We start from the raw sequence: 18,480 nt of genomic DNA on the forward strand, positions 1-18,480 counted from the left end.
ATTTATTCTTAATCTATGTAAGCGGAACTATACCGAATAGACAATATGTATATGGTGATTTAAACACTAACCTTTTTAGCATCTCTATGGATTAAGTTATAGGCCCTATGCAATGAGCTTTATCGAATCCTTAGATCTAATAATGCTTGGCTAAAAAGTAGCTTTTTAAAAATATATAACTAAAACAACCATGCTTGACAACATGATTTCAATATTGATTTGAAAATAAATTATAGGCCAACGTATTTTTCTTTCACCCAGCCACAACTATTGACCATTTCTCACGTCTGTTTGTTTAAAGAAATGAATGTTGTTACAAATTGTGTAAATCATATACACATAAATTACAACATAATTATTGAATCAAGCAAAAAAATGTATCTGCCTACGTATTTAATGTTTCTGTGAAATAAATTGTATTTAATGTTACTGTGAAATAAATTATCATGTTATTGCCTTGTTTCTTTCTTTATTGAAATGAAAATAAAATCCTAACTCTGATATTATCTGAGAAATTTCAGAAATGTTAACTGGAAATAAACAAAGGTATATTTCATTAAAAGCAAAGCTATTCAAGTGTTTTAAAATGTAAAAAAAAAATGAAGTAAATAATTTTTCTAAAACTCTTTCTATGTATTTATCAAATTGAACAAGAAAAAATTTGCGTTACGACAATAACGTCATGACTACCCAAACTCAAGGCAAGACAGCTACAGAACAAATGCCAAGAACACAATGCTGATCTCTTCTCAATATTTACCGTTTTTTTACCTTTACCTATCCCTTAGTCTGTTGTGAAGGTTGGGGCAATATATGTTGACCTAACGAAAGCATTCGACACTGTCAGCAGAGAAGGACTCTGGAAGATTATATTAAATTATGATTGTCCACAAAAATTCATACATATCCATGGTAAGACTATTTTATGATGGCATGAAGGCTCGTGTCCAGGAAAGTGGAAAACCACCAGAGCCCTTCGAATTATCAAACGGGGTAAAACAAGGCTATGTCCTAGCACCTACACCTATGCTGACAGATGCATTCACAAATAGAGAAAACAATGGGATAAATATAACATACAGATTTAATGGTGGTCCTTTCAACCCGAGGCGGCTCAAAGCAAAATAAAAAAAAAATCAGCAGTAATCAGAGACTTGCTATTTGCTGACGACTGTGCCCTAAATTCCAGCTCTGAAAATAAGTCAATGACTTCTAAAGAGCATGCTCAGACTTTGGCCTTACCATTAACACAAAAAAGACTGAAGTCTTATATTTTCCTGCTCCAGGGAAAGCCTACTCGGATCCAAACATCAACATAAATAGACATGATATATATGCAGGGGACAGATTCACATATCTTGGCAGCACACTCTCCAGGAAAGGAAAGCTTGATAATAAAATCGACCTGCGCATCGCGAAAGCCAGTGCATCACAAATACAAAGCCAGGGATCTACCGAGCTGTCATCCTCCTTAAATTGCTCTATGCCTAAAAAACGGTAGACAGTGTACAGAAAAATGCAAAGAAACATAACCACTTCGACATGACATGTCTAAGAAAAAATACTGGCAAGAAAAAATACCAGATATTAGAGTCCTTCGAAGAGAGGGATTGAAAAAAATATACACACAATCCAGATGGGCAGGACAGTCTGCAAAACGGAAGACCGCCGGATCCCTAAACGACTCTTGTATAACCAACTAAGCGAATGAAAGCGCTCGCAAGGCGGTCAAAGAAAACGCCACAGGGACACCCTCAAAATTTCTCTGAAGGAGACAGAGGTACATGACAGAGCATCATGGCGTCGCGCTATAAAAACTGGCGCACAGTGTGCAGCTGAACATTCCGGGCTCACATAGGTCTCACCAGCCACATGAGGAGGAACAAAACCGCAGTGCTAAGCCCTCAGCCCCCTGGATGATAAAAGTGGTCATCATCGAACCACGATATACGACCTAGATAAGAAGCAATATTTCCATTAAGTAAACAGACATAAAAAGAAATGCTACTGAAATATTCCTCATTTGCCTCTAACTTTTGAAACACGATTTGTTTATTTTTTAAAATGTACTCCGGAGTGACAATTAATATTCAAGCTGAAAGCAAAAGACGTCTGATATTTAAACTAAAGGGTATGAGAGAATGCCCTAACTCTTTATGTAGAAAGAGAAGACCTCAATGCCTAGTTAGCTGGCCTTGTGGTCATATTACGAACTGTACTAATTGCCAACATCAAGCTTCTCTGTGCACTACTTGTTCTGTCGTGATTGAAATGTTTCAAACAGAAACAGATCTTTCCAGACAAGAATCTTTAACAAATTTAGCGGACATCTCACTAGCCTCTAACATGCCAAGTAATTCTAGTAATCAATTATACACTGGAGTAACTATTGATATTAAATTTGAAAGAAAGAGATGGCTGATTAACAAACTAAAGTGCATGGCAGAATGCCCTAACACTTTGTGTAGAAAGGCTAATCCACAATGCTTAGTTAATTGGCCTTGTCGTCACATTACTAACTGTACGGATTGTCAGCATCAAACTGCTAGATGCAAAATTTGTTCTCGTACTATTGAAGTATATCAAACAGAAACAGATCTCTCAAGACAAGAAACTTTAATAAATTTACCTGAGTAATTACTGTTGTTACTGTCAATATAACACTGAACAGAATCATAAAAACACAATCTTTTTCAAATGTCCGAAATATTGTGTAACTTATGTATTGGTTGAAATGTATGATAAAATAATCACAATAGAGTCTATCTCTAAATGTTTTGTGTTTAATGTTGAAATTTTACATGTTTCTTCTATGTATTTGTAAAATGATATTTAAAGGAAGACATATTTGTTTTGTTCACATTTTAAGCCGTATTCCATGAAAGAAAATTCTAATTTAGTTTGATATCAAAGGGAGTAATAAGATTTATTAAAACATTAGCTTATTTATTGATAAAGACAAATTACAAGTTCGCAATGCTTAGTTTTATTGTCTTTTTACAAAATGTATGGGGTGTAATTATTAAAAAAACTTTCTGCTCACAGGTTTGAAATTTTTCAAATAGAAGTAGAATTTCGAGGTATAAAACTTTAACAATTTTAAGGACTTTTCGATGGCATTCGAAACAGTATTGGTGATATTCTTCTAATAGCAATTATGACGGATAATACAGATTCTTTTTTAAAGTAACTTCTGTATTTTCTAAGATAAGATAAGGTGAGAATAAACATGAACCTCTAACAAGTCTATAGTAATAGTTATTTTTATGTCTTTAACATTGTAGAAATATGCACTTGGTGGAGATGGAAAAATAATATACTTTTGGAATAATCATAAAATTTATGATTTGTGTTTGTTTTTTTCAGATCTCTATGAATCTATTTCATGTAATACAAATTTACTTGTTATATAATTTTTTTTTCTAAAAGTTAGGCTTCAATGTAACTGTACAAAGATGAGCTTGTAGTTTGATATACGATTTGATTTGATGTTCTAATAGACAACGTATACATTCAGACTGAACTAAACTGTAAAATCAAGCTAGATCTATGTTATTTCCTTTAGCCATATTATATATTTTATTATACGCATTAACCTATGAATATTTTTTTAAGTTGTTAACTAAATTTTTTGTTAATAATATACATGTTTAGGCCTATATCTCTGACACTATAAAATATGATGTTATTTTCATTTAGTTGTAAAAAAAAAGGAAAATAATGGAAAGATTGCTGTTTCACTTTAATAAATCCAAGTAGCATTTGACTGAAATTAACAATGTTTCTTAATAAATTCAGACAAAATGCAAAGGTTGCTTCTTAAAAAACGTGTGAATTCGAGTTTACATATGTATGTCTATATGTCAATAAGAACTAGACTAGATCTAGTACCGTATTCAAATGTAGTTAAACTAGTATTGCAGAATGTTTAAATTGACCTCAATAACATTAGCCTATAAGTATTTTACTCCTATCATGGAGTAGACTACTTTTAAATTTTAACGCAGGTTTCCCAGCTCTGGCGTCAATGTTTCCGCATGAATGATCCTTCGATACACTCGACGGGGACGGAATGTAGATTTAGAATGATCACTACGTTTGTAAATGTCAGTGTCGGGTGCAAAAAGTAACTATTGGGTCTGTTTAGATACCTCCCTGGTAAATGTGACAAGGAGTTTAATAACTTCGAATTTTAATAAGTTCTAACAAGTATTAGTCATATTTGTGTAGCAGAATATTTAAGCATAACAGAATTCTGTCTGTAAATCACATTTAAATGGTTGGCTAAATGTAAATTGTATTGTTTTAGAATAAAACAAAATTATGGTTACTATTCATTTTAATATGTCTGTTTCATCGACTCAATTGCAAATTTTGTAGGGTACATTTTGAAATTTTAGTATTGTCTTTGTGTTAAGATGAATAGTTTTGTGTAAAGATACTTCTTGGTAATCAATATTTTATTCGTTAATGTGCTTTTTACACCAATAAAGTAATGCATCATTTGGTTTTGATTTTTAAAACTTCTATTATGTTAGGTTTTGTTTATTATATAAATAAGATATAAAAATATATTAAACAACAACACTAACACGTTGAAACAGTTAAACCATTCATTCTTTAATAGGAATTAGCCTTCTTGCTCTTCAAATCAACATAAACGAGTGTTTCTTGTTCTAGAGAAATGATTTTCCAGTTTTGCTAGTAAGATATGAATAGAAAAGAAACAGTATGCTTAGTTCACTAAAATACAAAATTAATTGGTTTGAAATGTTCTAAAAACGTCTTTTTTTGTAATATGACAAATACGTTCATTACAAAATATATTTGTTATAACAACATGTGTAAACTTAAAAGAAGGAAATGATATTATACAAATTAAATTTGCGTATGATTACATTTTTAGAATACTTATTGGTTAATACAATTGTAAACTACAGCAATAAAAGTAGTGTGATTCATTCAAACAGAACGAACTTTAAAACACGAGTGTAGCAAGGCGTAAAAAAAAAGAGAGAGAGAGAGAGAGAGAGAGAGAGAGAGAGAGGTGCATGAGTCTACCACCTCATTTGTAGATTAATGTTAGATCCTAGACATATATGGACATATACGTTTTTCTTGGAAATGTGACGTAATGTATCATAAGATCTAGCAAGAACCAATAGATTTTCGCCAGCTGTTACTGACTCAGTATTTAAGACGTTTCATAAAACATACTTGGGTCCGCCTGGTTTCAGGCGGATCCTTGTCTATCATGATTATATTTCTAATAGAAATTGATACAAAACTTGTTTTGCAGCTGTCACAGTTAAACTATTACAGTTAAATAAAATTGACTTTAATAGTTGAAGGAGTATGTTGAGTCGAGTGAAGTTAGTTGAAGTAGTTGAATTGAATTAGTTGAAGAAGTTAAAAGGAATTACTTGAAGGAGATGATTTGAATAAGTTAAAAAAATTGAATTAATTAGTTATACAAGTTGAGTTGAATTAGTTAAAGAAGTCGAGTTGAAGGAAATGAATTGAATTAGTTGAAGAAGGTAAATTGAAAGAAGATACATCTGTGTATATAATACCCATCAAATATCTACACGGAAGCTGTATATGTCATGTAAATATGTATATTACATCACGTTCGCAAGTAGCTCCTAGTTCCTGTAATTGTTAGTTCACTCTCAGTACTGTAATACTGCGTTTCATTAACATGCCTACGAGTATTATGCCTACAACCATCCTACAAATTAATATCGCGATTATTATACAGTTTACAGTAACTACCGATAAAGTTCTGCACAGATAGACTTTACATTGATGAAGACTTAAACTGTGTACATGATCGACGGCTCTGTTGTGAACACAATGAATGCATTAAGCTTGCCGTAAAAAATACCAAGGCAAATCATAATGCACATTTTGTAGACTAGAAGATGGACAGGCGAAAGACACCACTAAATATTTATCAATCATGTTCAGACGAACGATGGAATTGTGCATGGTGTTGTGTGATGAGTTCGGACCACATCAATGGGCATCCCTGAGATTCAAATTCTGACTTTGTCATTTTCAATCTATTAATAACATTAATATAATATGTAATTTAGAAAAATAATATATAAAAAAAATGTTTTACAACTTGCTTTTATTATAAATGAGGATTTAAAACTTGTTCATATCATAAACCAGTTAATTAATTTATTAATGCTTGGGTAAAAGTAGCGTTCTAAAAATATATAACTAAAACTACAAACAACTTTCAGGAGCTCTTGCATTTAATAAAAAAGATTAAAGACCAAATTATTTTTCTCTCACACAACCACAACTATTGACTATTTCTCACGTCTGCTTGGTTAAAGAAATGAACGTTGTTACAAATTGTGTACATCATATAAACATGTATTACAACGTAATTATTGAATCAAGCAAAACAAATTGTATCTGTCTATGTATTTAATGTTACTGTCAAATAAATTCTTTTGTTGTTGCCTTATTTCGTTCTTTATTGACACGAAAATAAAATCCTAACTATGATATTATCAGAGAAATTTCAGAAATGTTAACTAGAAATATACCAAAGTATATTTTATAAAAAGTAAACCTATTAAAGTGTTTTAAAATGCATACAATGAAGTAAGAAAATACATTTCTAAAACTCTTTCTATGTATTTATTGAATTGAACAAGAAAAAGTTTCGTTACGACAATGACGTCACTAACACTAAATATTTTCATTAAGTATGTATAAAAAGAAACACAACTGAAAATTTCCTCACTTGCTTTTAACTTTTGAAACACGAATTGTTTATTTTTTAAAATGTACTCCGGAGTAACAATTAATATTCAAGCTGAAAGAAAAAGAAGTCTGATATTTCAACTAAAGGGTATGAGAGAATGCCCTAACTCTTTATGTAGAAAGACAAGACCTCAATGCCTAGTTAACTGGCCTTGTGGTCATATTACGAACTGTACTAATTGCCAACATCAAGCTTCTCTTTGCACTACTTGTGCTGTCGTGATTGAAATGTTTCAAACAGAAACAGATCTTTCTAGACAAGAATCTTTAACAAATTTAGCGGACATCTCACTAGCCTCTAACTTGCGAAGTAATTCTAGCAATCAGTTATACACTGGAGTAACTATTGATATTAAACTTGAAAGAAAGAGATGGCTGATTAACAAACTAAAGACCATGGCAGAATGCCCTAACACTTTGTGTAGAAAGGCTAATCCACAATGCCTAGTTAATTGGCCTTGTCGTCACATTACTAACTGTACGGATTGTCAGCATCAAACTGCTCGATGCAAAATTTGTTCTCGTACTATTGAAGTATATCAAACAGAAACAGATCTCTCAAGACAAGAAACTTTAATAAATTTAGCTGACATCTCGTTAGCCTGAGTATGTTATGATTTGGTTATGACAACACTAAAAAGAAATACATGTATGAAGATAAACTTAAACTTTTTTCAAATGTTAAAAATGTAGAATTTATAGTAGAGACAAAATTACATCATTCTTAAAATGCTTTGTGTTTGTTGTTATATATTTATAGTTTACAATTGTGTGATTTTAAGATGACTTAGATACACCAGAGAAACTTGGGCTCACAAAGTTTTGCTGAATATCCCCGTGGATAATTAGTAGGCATATCCTTAAACATATTTTTAAAACAATTTTACGAACTTCTCACTAGCATAAGAAATAGCTGGTGTTATTCTTCAAACAGTAATTACATATTCATGAGATGAAAGAAACTCTTTGTTACTCTACAATAAAAGTTATTTTTTTGTCTTTAACCCTTGAAGCGATGAGCTATAATATAATGAGTACATACAAAACAGAATTGCAATTTTGATGTTTAGAACTTAACTACCACACGCGTTTTAAGGGTTAATATTGTCTGTAGTAAGTAGTTAATATTAAACTTTTGGATCAATCACTAAATCTACCTTTGTAATTGTTGATTTCGAATCTTTACAGATCTACATATTTTTTTTTAAATAATAAAACAAATTCATGTGTCATCTGAATGAGAAAAATAATATATTCTACTAAATTTAGACTTGAAAATGAATGTACAGAGAATGAACTTTTTGTTCGATTATATTGTTTCTCTGTGTTATCGGCAGTAATGAGTTGCGCACTGACCAGAAATATTGTGGACGTAATGATCTAAAACATTTTTACTTGATTGTAGACGTGTAATGTTGCGGTAACTTCTTTATTCAAGCAGACAAAAATGTTAAGTCAAACTATAGACATTTTCTTTCAATAATCTTAAGTGTTTAAAGTAGAACATTAGACCCATGAAAACTTTTAAAAATGAAAAAAGTAATCATTAGACACTGGGAGGCCACCTGAAAATTATTTTATAGACAAATTTAAGAGGAGTTTAAGCCCCGAGTCTGAAGGTATTTTAGTCATTTATGTGTTTTTCACATTAATGAAGTGATATACGATTTGGTTTATATTTTTAGCAACTATTCAATTAGATTTTGTTTATAATATAAAAAAACATCGTGTAAAAAAAAGAAAAGCCTAAGTCTCTGAAAAAGCCAAATCAATCTTCATTAAACAGCTATAAGATATCTCTCTTTTTGCTGTGTATAGTCATAACCCTTGCTTCCGTACGAGTCATGTGTTCCTCTCTTCACTATTTCATGCCTGGCTAGATAAGTGAAGGCGCGAGACTTTTAGGCAAGGTTCACTATCATAAAGAATTAGCTGGTTTATAAATTTTGTAACCAACATATTTTATACAATTATCACAAATTATAAAAAAAAACAACACTTTTTAAACCAGCATAAAAATGATAAGTTAAAACTGCTTATGTTTATATGTTAAGATATTTAGTTGGCTAACGGGATTTCAAACAGCAAAGTTACTGTAATTCATTCACTGGCCCCAAAACACCCCAATAGAAAGAAAACTATATGGAGAGCTCCCTGATTTATAAACCACTGCGCAGTTTATCTCATATATTGGTCTAGTCATATGGACACTCCAACATAGCAATGAGAACGAGGAAGAAGAAGACTGTAATTCATTCAAGTGAAACTAACTTTGAAACGAGTGTTTCGCCGCACCCGCGTGATATGTTAAATGGCCTTGAGACATGTCATGAACCAAATAAACAGGACCAGCTATTCGTATTGTATTATTTACATTAAAAATGATGACGCCATGTAAAATCTTTGACAAGAACACAAGTTACTTTAGTAAAAACAAAATTGTAGTTTTAGACTGGTACAAATTCTAATTGCACCATATAATGTCTAGCGAGAATGTTATACAAAAATGTGATCCTGTTAAATTCTAACAAAAGCCTAGATAAATAAAGCCGATGCTAGTATGCTGCTATTCTGCTAAGTTCACATTCAGTCCGAATAGAAATTAGGCTACCGTCTTGTCATTTTTGGTTTCTAAATTCGCCGAAAACACGATGGCATTCATCAACTAAACTACCAGTATTATTAATGAAGATTTGAAACATAAAATCTTTCTTAAAATGTTTTGTGTTTGTTGATATAAAAGTATATTTTACTGTTGTGTGATTTTAAGATGACTAGCAATGATTAATGACAAAAATTGTGTATGTTATGTTCACATTGAAAGATGAGATTCTCCTGATAAACTAAGAGTTCGCAATGTTTGGTATGATATCTACGAGGATAATAAGTTAACTCTGATTTTGTATCTGAGCGGTAGACTGATTCCTGTATTGAAGATAAGTCTTGTATCTTCAGAAAGGACTCATAGGAGATATCCTGTTTTTTTCATAAATTGAAATTATAAAAAAAAAAACACAACACATACACGCAACTTTAACCCTTAAATTGCTGAGATGTTTTACAATGAGTGCGTGCAAATCGGAATCACATTTCTAATGTTTAGAGCAGTGATTCCCAAAGTGGTCTGTATAGTCTACTAAGACTTTTAAGGGGTCTACGAAAGTGAAAAAATAAATTGGGGGTCTATGAGATGTCCACGGGGGTCTACGATAATGGATTTCATTTAAGCAGGTCGTGAGTTAAATTTTCAGATCCCATTAATGTACTTATTTCAAGTATGAATATATGATTTGTAGTTTAGTTAATCCTTTAAACATTCTCGCTAATCAAATGAAAAAATTGATGTATTTTTTTCATTACCGATTTAAATTGCTTAATTTTGTCTACATTTAACTAATGCTTAACAAAAAAATTATTGAGAATCGGGATTCCTTCCTTTAAATAAATATAACTAACCTTGTGGGTAGATTGTTTCCTAATAAACAGTCCATAACGTGTGTGTATGTGTGTGTGTGTGTGTGGGGGTTGTCATCAAGAAAATAATTATACATTTTTTTTCTTTCTAAACAAAACTAAAAAAAAAGGAATTTAGGTGGCTTGATGATGTTGAAGCAGATCTACAACAGCAAAGAGTTCGGGCTTGGAGACAAAAAGTACAGGATAGATTTAAACGGAAGTATGTGAAACTGGGTTGAATGGATGGAAATTTGGGCACCAGTAAATCGGGCTCTTATAGACAAGGCATGCATTTGGGCACCCGAAAATTGAACATCCTTCAATAGCGATCTTCAGTTGAGGTTTTTTGTGTGGTTATGGAAAGAATGCGCAGAAGTTTAATTCCAGAAGTATAGTGAGGTGAGAACTGCATGAAAGGGAGGGGACTGTGTTACTGATAAAATTATTTTCTTGTTCTGTTTTCTAACAAAAAACTAAATAAAATTATTCACTAAATAAAAAAAAAACTATAAGGGATGTAACTATGAAAATGTCGTCTATCTTTCATATTTTGGTTATCTCCCATCTTGCATTCTTCTCTGCAGAAACGCATTCTCCTGACATCTACAACTCATTATTCATAAATGAAGCCCCGACGCCAAAAGCGTTTTCTTGCATTCTTCACTGCAGAAACGCATTCTACTGACCTGAAGCTCATTATTCATACTATTAAAAAACGAACTTTCGAATAATGTTGTACTTGAAAAATATTCTAATTTGAATTTATAGACCCATAATACATTGCAAATAAAACCGATTTGTTCCTTGAGAAGATAGGATACCCCACGTATTTAGATTTTTGCTTTGAGCGTCGCCGCCGAAAAAAAACTTATTCGATAAATAGTATTCAAGAAAACTCTAGCATAAATTGTGAGTTATAGTCCCAAATTTATTTAGCTAGAAAAATATCAGATTGAGTAAAGGTTGGGAAAAGGCGACTATGAAAACGTTATTTGAGTTTAGAACTCATCTCAATCATGACTCTTATACTGAAAAATTTCGTTTGAATTCTAACTTTTCCAATGCATAGTCTTTCTTAAAATACTTATGATAACTTCATGTGAAATTACAAAAACTCTGTCTGGAAATGGGAATGGCGGTAGAGTGAGAACGATTAATCCTCGCTCCTTTACTAATTTCTGCTAAAGATTGCTAAAGATTGCATTTGGCATTAAAGAATAGGTATGGGGCGACTCGATATAAGAATTTAATTTATAGTATATATAAATTATATTAGTGACAGATTTTTTTAATTTTGTAATTTCTTAACTATAATACAAAAAGAAAAAGTATTGATTTGTCCGATGGGGGAAATGCGATTGCATGTATCGCCCCTCCCACCTAATGATACAATTTGAGATTAGAGTGTGGTACGACATATTTACAATGGGTCACATATCAATACGTAGTTTATATTATATAGATATTCAATTAATTTTATTCACAAACTATGATTCTCCACAAAAATAGGACCGCCCCCCCAGCACTCAGAGGGCTAGAGTGGGGAGGGCAGTACATGCAATCGCCCCCCCCCCTAACCCCACCTATTGGCCAAAATACCAGAAAGGGAGCGACATAATATAAAAATTATATATTAATTCAACTAATTTTGTTCACAAACTATGATATCTCAATAAAAACGGACCGCCCCCCCCACTCAAAGGGTTTAGGTGGGAAGGGCAGAAGAGGTATTCGTCCCCTCCCCCCACCAATCGGCAAACAGGGAACGACATAATATAAAGATCGGTTAAAATATCAATAACAAGTTACAAGGATATAGATATTTAATTGATTTTGTTAGCAGGCTGTGATTTCTACCAATAAATTGGACCGCCCCCCCCACTCGAAAGTTAAGGGGGGGGGGGCGGGATTGATACCATCGCCCCCTCCCGACCCCACCAAATCGGCCAACATACTAGAGGGGGGGGCGAAATAATCTAAAAATAGGTTGAAATATAAATAATTAGTAGAAGGGGGGGTCGGCCGAGTGGGGGGGCGATCGCCCCTACCGCCCCCCCCCCTGGATCCGCCAGTGAGTCATGCATATTAACCAACGACTTAAATTCTGCCAAGTCACTGGTTTTCCTGGCTAGCTCAGGCAACCCATTCCATGCTCTAATAGCACTAGGGAAGAAGGAGTATTTGTACAAATTTGTCCTAGCATATGGGATGAGGAATGTACCTTTATCTTTGTGTCTTTCAGAGTATTTTATTAAATTTTGTTTTTGTATTTGAAGATTATGGTTCAGTGTTTTATGTATGATTGCTACTTTACTTTTGAGCCTTCTGTCCTGAAGGGTTTCTAAATTTAGTGATTTTACTAAAGGTGTTACTCTAGTCAAATGTGAATATTTGTTTGTTATGAATCTCACTGCTCTATTTTGTGTCTGTTCCAGTTTCTTAATGTTTTCTTTTCTTTGTAGAGACTCTAAATAAGTGGCATCCAGAACCGCATGATTGCCTGCAAAGTGGGCACTATTTCGAATTAAGTTACTGCCGTTATGCTGGCCACATGACACACTAGTAAGCCTTGGGCCACAGAAACAGATCCCCATGACATCGACTGCCCTATAGACCTCATGGTCTAAAACGGGAAATTTCAAAAGGGGAATAAATGTATAATTAAATGTTCGTTGAAAGGTATTTACTATTTGTATTTCATTGAAATAAAAAATAGAGAAATTATTATTATTATTATTATTATTATTGTTATTATTATTATTATAGAAACTAATATTCATTCACTGGCACAGTTAGTGTCGAAATTATTATTTGAATGTATCTTTATTTTTATATTCATTATTATTATTTATTATTATTGTACCAAAGTCTTTTGAGAAGAATGTAACAACCTTTTACATAAAAATTAAGCGCATTATAATTATTCTCCTATGAATTCAGTTAACCCATTGTAGGCTGCAATGGCACTGAAATTTTTCTAACCTATGAAGAAATATGCACTTATCTTTGTGTCTTCCTGGTATGTCTTTATTAAATCATATTTTAGAATATTTTTGTTTACAGATCTGCTTACGTCTGTTCTTTGGTAAGCTGTCTGAAAAAAAAAGCTTTACTTGCGTTTCAATTCTTTCATTATTACATGATAATTGTGGAGTCGCATGTCATAAGTAATGTAACAGTGGAAAAGCCCCAGGTGACAAAGGCTAGTGTTCAGTAGCTTTAGTTTATACCAAAAAGAAAATGTAAAGTGATGTTAAACTTTCTCGACTTAGTTTACTGTTTTTGGTAAAGGATTTAACTAAATGTCAGTAATCCTTCTAAAAGTATTCGTTGACACTGAAACCATTAAAGAAAACTGACTATGGTCTTAAGAATGTACAATGTACAATGGACACAAATCAATGTATATACCGGCACAAGTTTTTAAAAATAATTGTTACATTTGTTAAATCTGCACTTTGTGTTGGCTCCAACAAACCCCAGCGCTATATATATAGTTCTTCCATCGTAGTTCCTAGATGTCCACTTTCGTCACCCAGGTTTTATGCTTTCTCAAATGGCTGGTGAGACATATTTGAGCTAAGAAAGTTCGGCTGTACACTGGGCAGGCTATTCCAACTGGAACTTTTGTCAGTGGCCTTGATTTTTTTGGCACATTTCTTCTGGCAGTGCGAGGGACCATTGCATCCATCGCCCCTACCACAGTCCACCTGCTACTGACCATCCTCTTTTATTTTATATTTACTAATGATTTAAGTTGCGATTAGAGTGTATTACGACCTAACGAGCAAATGTGTTCAAATATCAATAAGTCGCAAGTGAGGCTTCTTCAGGATGGTGTGGGCTGCTTTGCAGGCCAGTTTTTAACTTTTAGTATTTTTCTCAGGTAGATCACGTCGGAGAGCATGGCCGGCCATAGGCTTAGGCAAAATAGGCAGCCGCCTAGGGCCTCCAACTGGTGAGGGCCTCTCACAAGACTGAAAAGAAATACAAATAGCAAAACTTGTGCCAAATGTTATTGTTAGAGTACTTACGGTTTAAAATAAATTGTCTAATTTTATGTTTTCTGTTTTTTTTTTGTTTTAGAATTTCATTTGGCCCCACCAAATTCACTTTGCTTAGGGCCTTCAATTATCTAAAGCCTGCCCTAGGGAGAGGTAACATTTTTTTTGTGTGTGCTTGTCATCTGCATGCTGTCCACGTTTCTGATGCACAGAGCAACGTGGGGAAAAACAGCCTGATAGATCCCTTGCTTGATACTTGTGGTGATACCTCGTCTATTCCACACATGTTTAGACAGTCTTGGATTCACTGACTGGCTTTGGTGTTTCGTAAGTCGATTTCATTATCGACGTTTCTGCTGTCGCAAAAGTGTGCTGCCAAGGTAGGTGACTCCGTCCAATGCATTTATTTTCTCCAAACATCAAGAAACATGGACAGTAAACTAACGCAGTGGAAACAGTCACCTCCCTTGGCAGCACACTTTTTTCATTGATAAAGATGACTCGAATTATTAACAAGCACCTTGAGATAATTGTTATTAATGTATAGCATTACGGATTCTACTGTAAAAGATATTTTCTATAAAAGAGAGAATAAACAAACGAATTGAACAGTTTTTCATCCACTTTAACGAATCAAAGTGACAAGTAATTGTCATACACATTGAACATATTCGATAAACATGTGTCGCCATCTGGTGTCTTACCAAATTGATAGTGGCTATCAGATTTCTACGGATTCAGCATCAGCTGCAGATGTTTCCACATAGAAACTGATTGAGCAATAGAGATTGAATGTACCAATGTCGTAGAAGGCACACGTAGTTAAGATGCTGCAAAGTCTCTCTCTAGCCAAGCTCTCTGCACCACTGCGCCACATGACCCTACTAACTCAAAGAACTTGAAAACTCAGGACTCCATATATTTTAAAATGTGTATAGATGTATTATGTAAAAATACAATTATGGATTTGACGTGTTCTCATGTACAACTTTGAAAGAGATTTAAAAACAATCATCATAAAATATGGACTTCAAAATTTAACCATCGACATTCAAGCAGGCAAAATAAGTACATCAACAAAAGGAAAAGAAAAAATAAGCAAAAAACAACAACAACAATAAATTCCTATAAAATTTTTGAATCTTTCTTAATTTTTTTTGTAACAACAAATATATGATAGAAAAATCTATTTTATAATATCTCTTTTACACAAGCACTAGCATACTTTAAGCTTAAAAAATATCACAAATATATCTAGATCGGTGGCTGATTGGTAAAGCGCATGTCTTACAAACCGGAATTTCCAAGGTTCCAATCCTGACGAAGACTGGGATTTTTACTTTCAGGATCTTTAGGGCTCCCCTGAGTCCACACAACTCTAATGGGTATCTAAAATTAGTTGGGGAAAAGTAAAGGCGGTGGTCATTGTGCTGGCCACATGACACCTTCGTTAAACGCCGATAGAAGAAACAGATTTACATCATCTGCGCTATAGATCACAAGCTCTGAAAAAAAAGGGGGTGGGAACTTTCCTTTACTTTATAGCTAAATCTTGCAATTGTTTCTTGCCTTGGTTTCAACGTATGTCTCTGTAACTGTCTGTCAACATATAGCCAGAACTTAAAGTGACCACGGTGGACATATTAATTGCTTTGTTTATCTCTAAAACATGTCAACAGTCAAGGCCGGCCTAAAGCCGATTTGATCACTTGCTCCTGGGCAGGGTCCCCGCAATTTACATTAAGCATATCACTATTGCGTTTGAATTTCTTCCTATGCATGTTGTATAACAAATATTAGTATTATGATCTATTCTAATTAATAGTAATTGTTGTTATTGTAAATAAATTTAGGAGAGGGGCCTTGCAAGCCTCCATTGAATTGGGCCCCGCAATTCGTAAAGCCGGTCCTGGTCATATTAATGTATTTCACAACTTATATATTTGGCGTAAACCAGAAGATTGTTTTAATTATATAAAACACACTTTTCTTAGTTAAAAGGTTAGAATTAAGCTTGTTTTTATCCGAGCCATGTTAAAACTATCGTCAATGATAAAGCAAAATCGTGTGCAACTATTCGATTCTTAACGTTTATAGTCTGTAATGATGTGAATTTTAACTTGTTTCATGTGCCTAAAATTTATTGATCATTGCTTAATCTCATGAAATGTAACAGATGTTAAAAATCGACAATGCCAATGAAGTTTCAATGACCATATTTGGTATGTGAATGGCAGTCGCCTAACAGATGGCAAATTTGCTCTTTCACATCTACTGCAGCTCAGCATGCACAGCAACCTTTTAAAGCAACAAACATTGTAATATTTAAATGTTTATATTTTTATGTAGTAAAAGGATAATGTCAGTCAGGGCCGGTTTTAAGTACGTAAAGGCTGGGATTTCTAATTTCATGATCTTTAAGGCGTCTCTGTGTTCACCCAGTTCTATTAGTTACTGACACTATGTGGGGTAACGTAAAGGCGGTTGGTCGTTGTGCAGGCTCTATGAGACCCTCATTTACTGTGGACCAAAGAAATAGATGAACTTTACAACTGCCCCATTGATCTCCTAGGGCTGAAAGGGGAACGTTACTTGTTTGCTCTTTGGTAACTAGAAAATTAGACTGACCCTACGAATGTGTAGTAATGTTTGTAAATCTGTTGCACATTAAAATAATTAGTTTGACCTAGGCTAATTGTAAATCCAATACTGTAGAATTACAGAAATGATGAATGTTATGTATCCAACACTAAAATCAGCAAACATAAACATCTTCATTGCAAATCCAAAGTCCGTATAACGATATCAGCGTACCCAGTTGAAAATATTTTCGCCTGTTACTAAAATTTCCCCAAACATGTCGTCCAACCATTTAAAAGCTAGGTCGATACGAGTAACATTGATTTCTGAATTCGTAATAGCCATCCAGCTAAAGAACGCAAATTTTCAGCAGCAGATGTATTTTGTTCGATTACTGTATATCGATTGTCACCATATTTGACTATTCTGTTTTAAGGTAGACAGTGTATATAAATAGGACTGAATATACTTGAGTTGTTTACTTGCATCTGAATAGTCAAACACCATTTAGAAAGAATGTATTCTGGATTAACTATTAATATTCAAGCTGAAAGAAAAAGACGGCTGATTAACAAACTTAAGGATATAACAGAGTGTCCTAACACTTTGTGTAGAAAGGCTAATCCACAATGCCTAGTCAATTGGCCTTGTCGTCACATTACTAACTGTACGGATTGTAAATATCAAGCCGCTCTATGCACAATGTGTGTGCGTGCTATTGAAATGTTTCAAACTGAAACAGACATTTCCAGACAAGAATCTGTAACAAATGTTAATGACATCTCAATAGCAGTAACCTCTGACTTGTCAAACAATAGTAGTAGACAGATTTACTCTGGAGTAACTATTAATATCCAAGCCGAAAGAAGGAAATGGCTTATGCAAAAGCTAAAGGGTATAGTGGAATGCCCTAACGTTTTGTGTAGAAAAACACATCCACACTGTCTTGTCAACTGGCCTTGTCGTCAAACAACTAACTGTACGGATTGTCAACATGAAGCTGTGGTATGCAACATCTGTGCATGCAATATTGATTTATTTCAAACAGAAACAGATTTACGCAGACAAGAAGCTTTGAGACCTATTGACATTTAGCACATTAAGTCGCTAGTGAGCATGCCTTGTGAGTCCCGATACAACTCACCAAGCAACAACGTAGTATTTTGTGAACTATCCTCTAACTCTAGAGCATAGAATCTTTCTGATCCTAAATTTTTTTGGAAGTATGAAACTACCTTCCCTTTAACCAATAGCCATCGCTCCCACCTCGGCACACCCTTAGGCCTACTATAAATTCAAATAAATACAGTCTTTTTTCCCATTTAAAGCAAATCGAATTTATACTGTTATAAATAAAGAAAGGTATTTAAGATTCAGGTTGAACGAATACGAAATGGACCTGATTTACCAAAACGAACGATCACGTGATAATATTGATAAAACAACGAAATAAAACTGTCATGTAATAACCATTGTTGATTAAGATTAGATCGTAATTTGTATAGAAGAGATAGAGAATCACGTGGCTAAATGTTGTTTGTGTACGATTTGGTGAATGAGGTCCATTAGGACAAGGGATCTGTCACTAGGTTCACAAGCTGGACAGAACGCTTACCTTCACAAATCCATATCTCAGGATTTTCAGTTGACTCAC

The 18,480-nt window shown here is 33.6% G+C and overlaps 1 long non-coding RNA gene across 1 annotated transcript; it reads right to left on the reverse strand.

Moving 5' to 3' along the window:
- Window positions 1-14,858: 14,858 nt before the first annotated feature.
- Window positions 14,859-18,028, reverse strand: LOC129921836 (uncharacterized). The gene is made up of 2 exons (XR_008773822.1): window positions 16,933-18,028; window positions 14,859-15,130 (listed from the first exon to the last, which is right to left on the reverse strand). It is a non-coding gene; the product is annotated as an uncharacterized LOC129921836 (long non-coding RNA).
- Window positions 18,029-18,480: the final 452 nt, after the last annotated feature.

This window comes from Biomphalaria glabrata, chromosome 11 (genome assembly GCF_947242115.1).
Source record: "Biomphalaria glabrata chromosome 11, xgBioGlab47.1, whole genome shotgun sequence".
NCBI lineage: Eukaryota > Metazoa > Mollusca > Gastropoda > Planorbidae > Biomphalaria > Biomphalaria glabrata.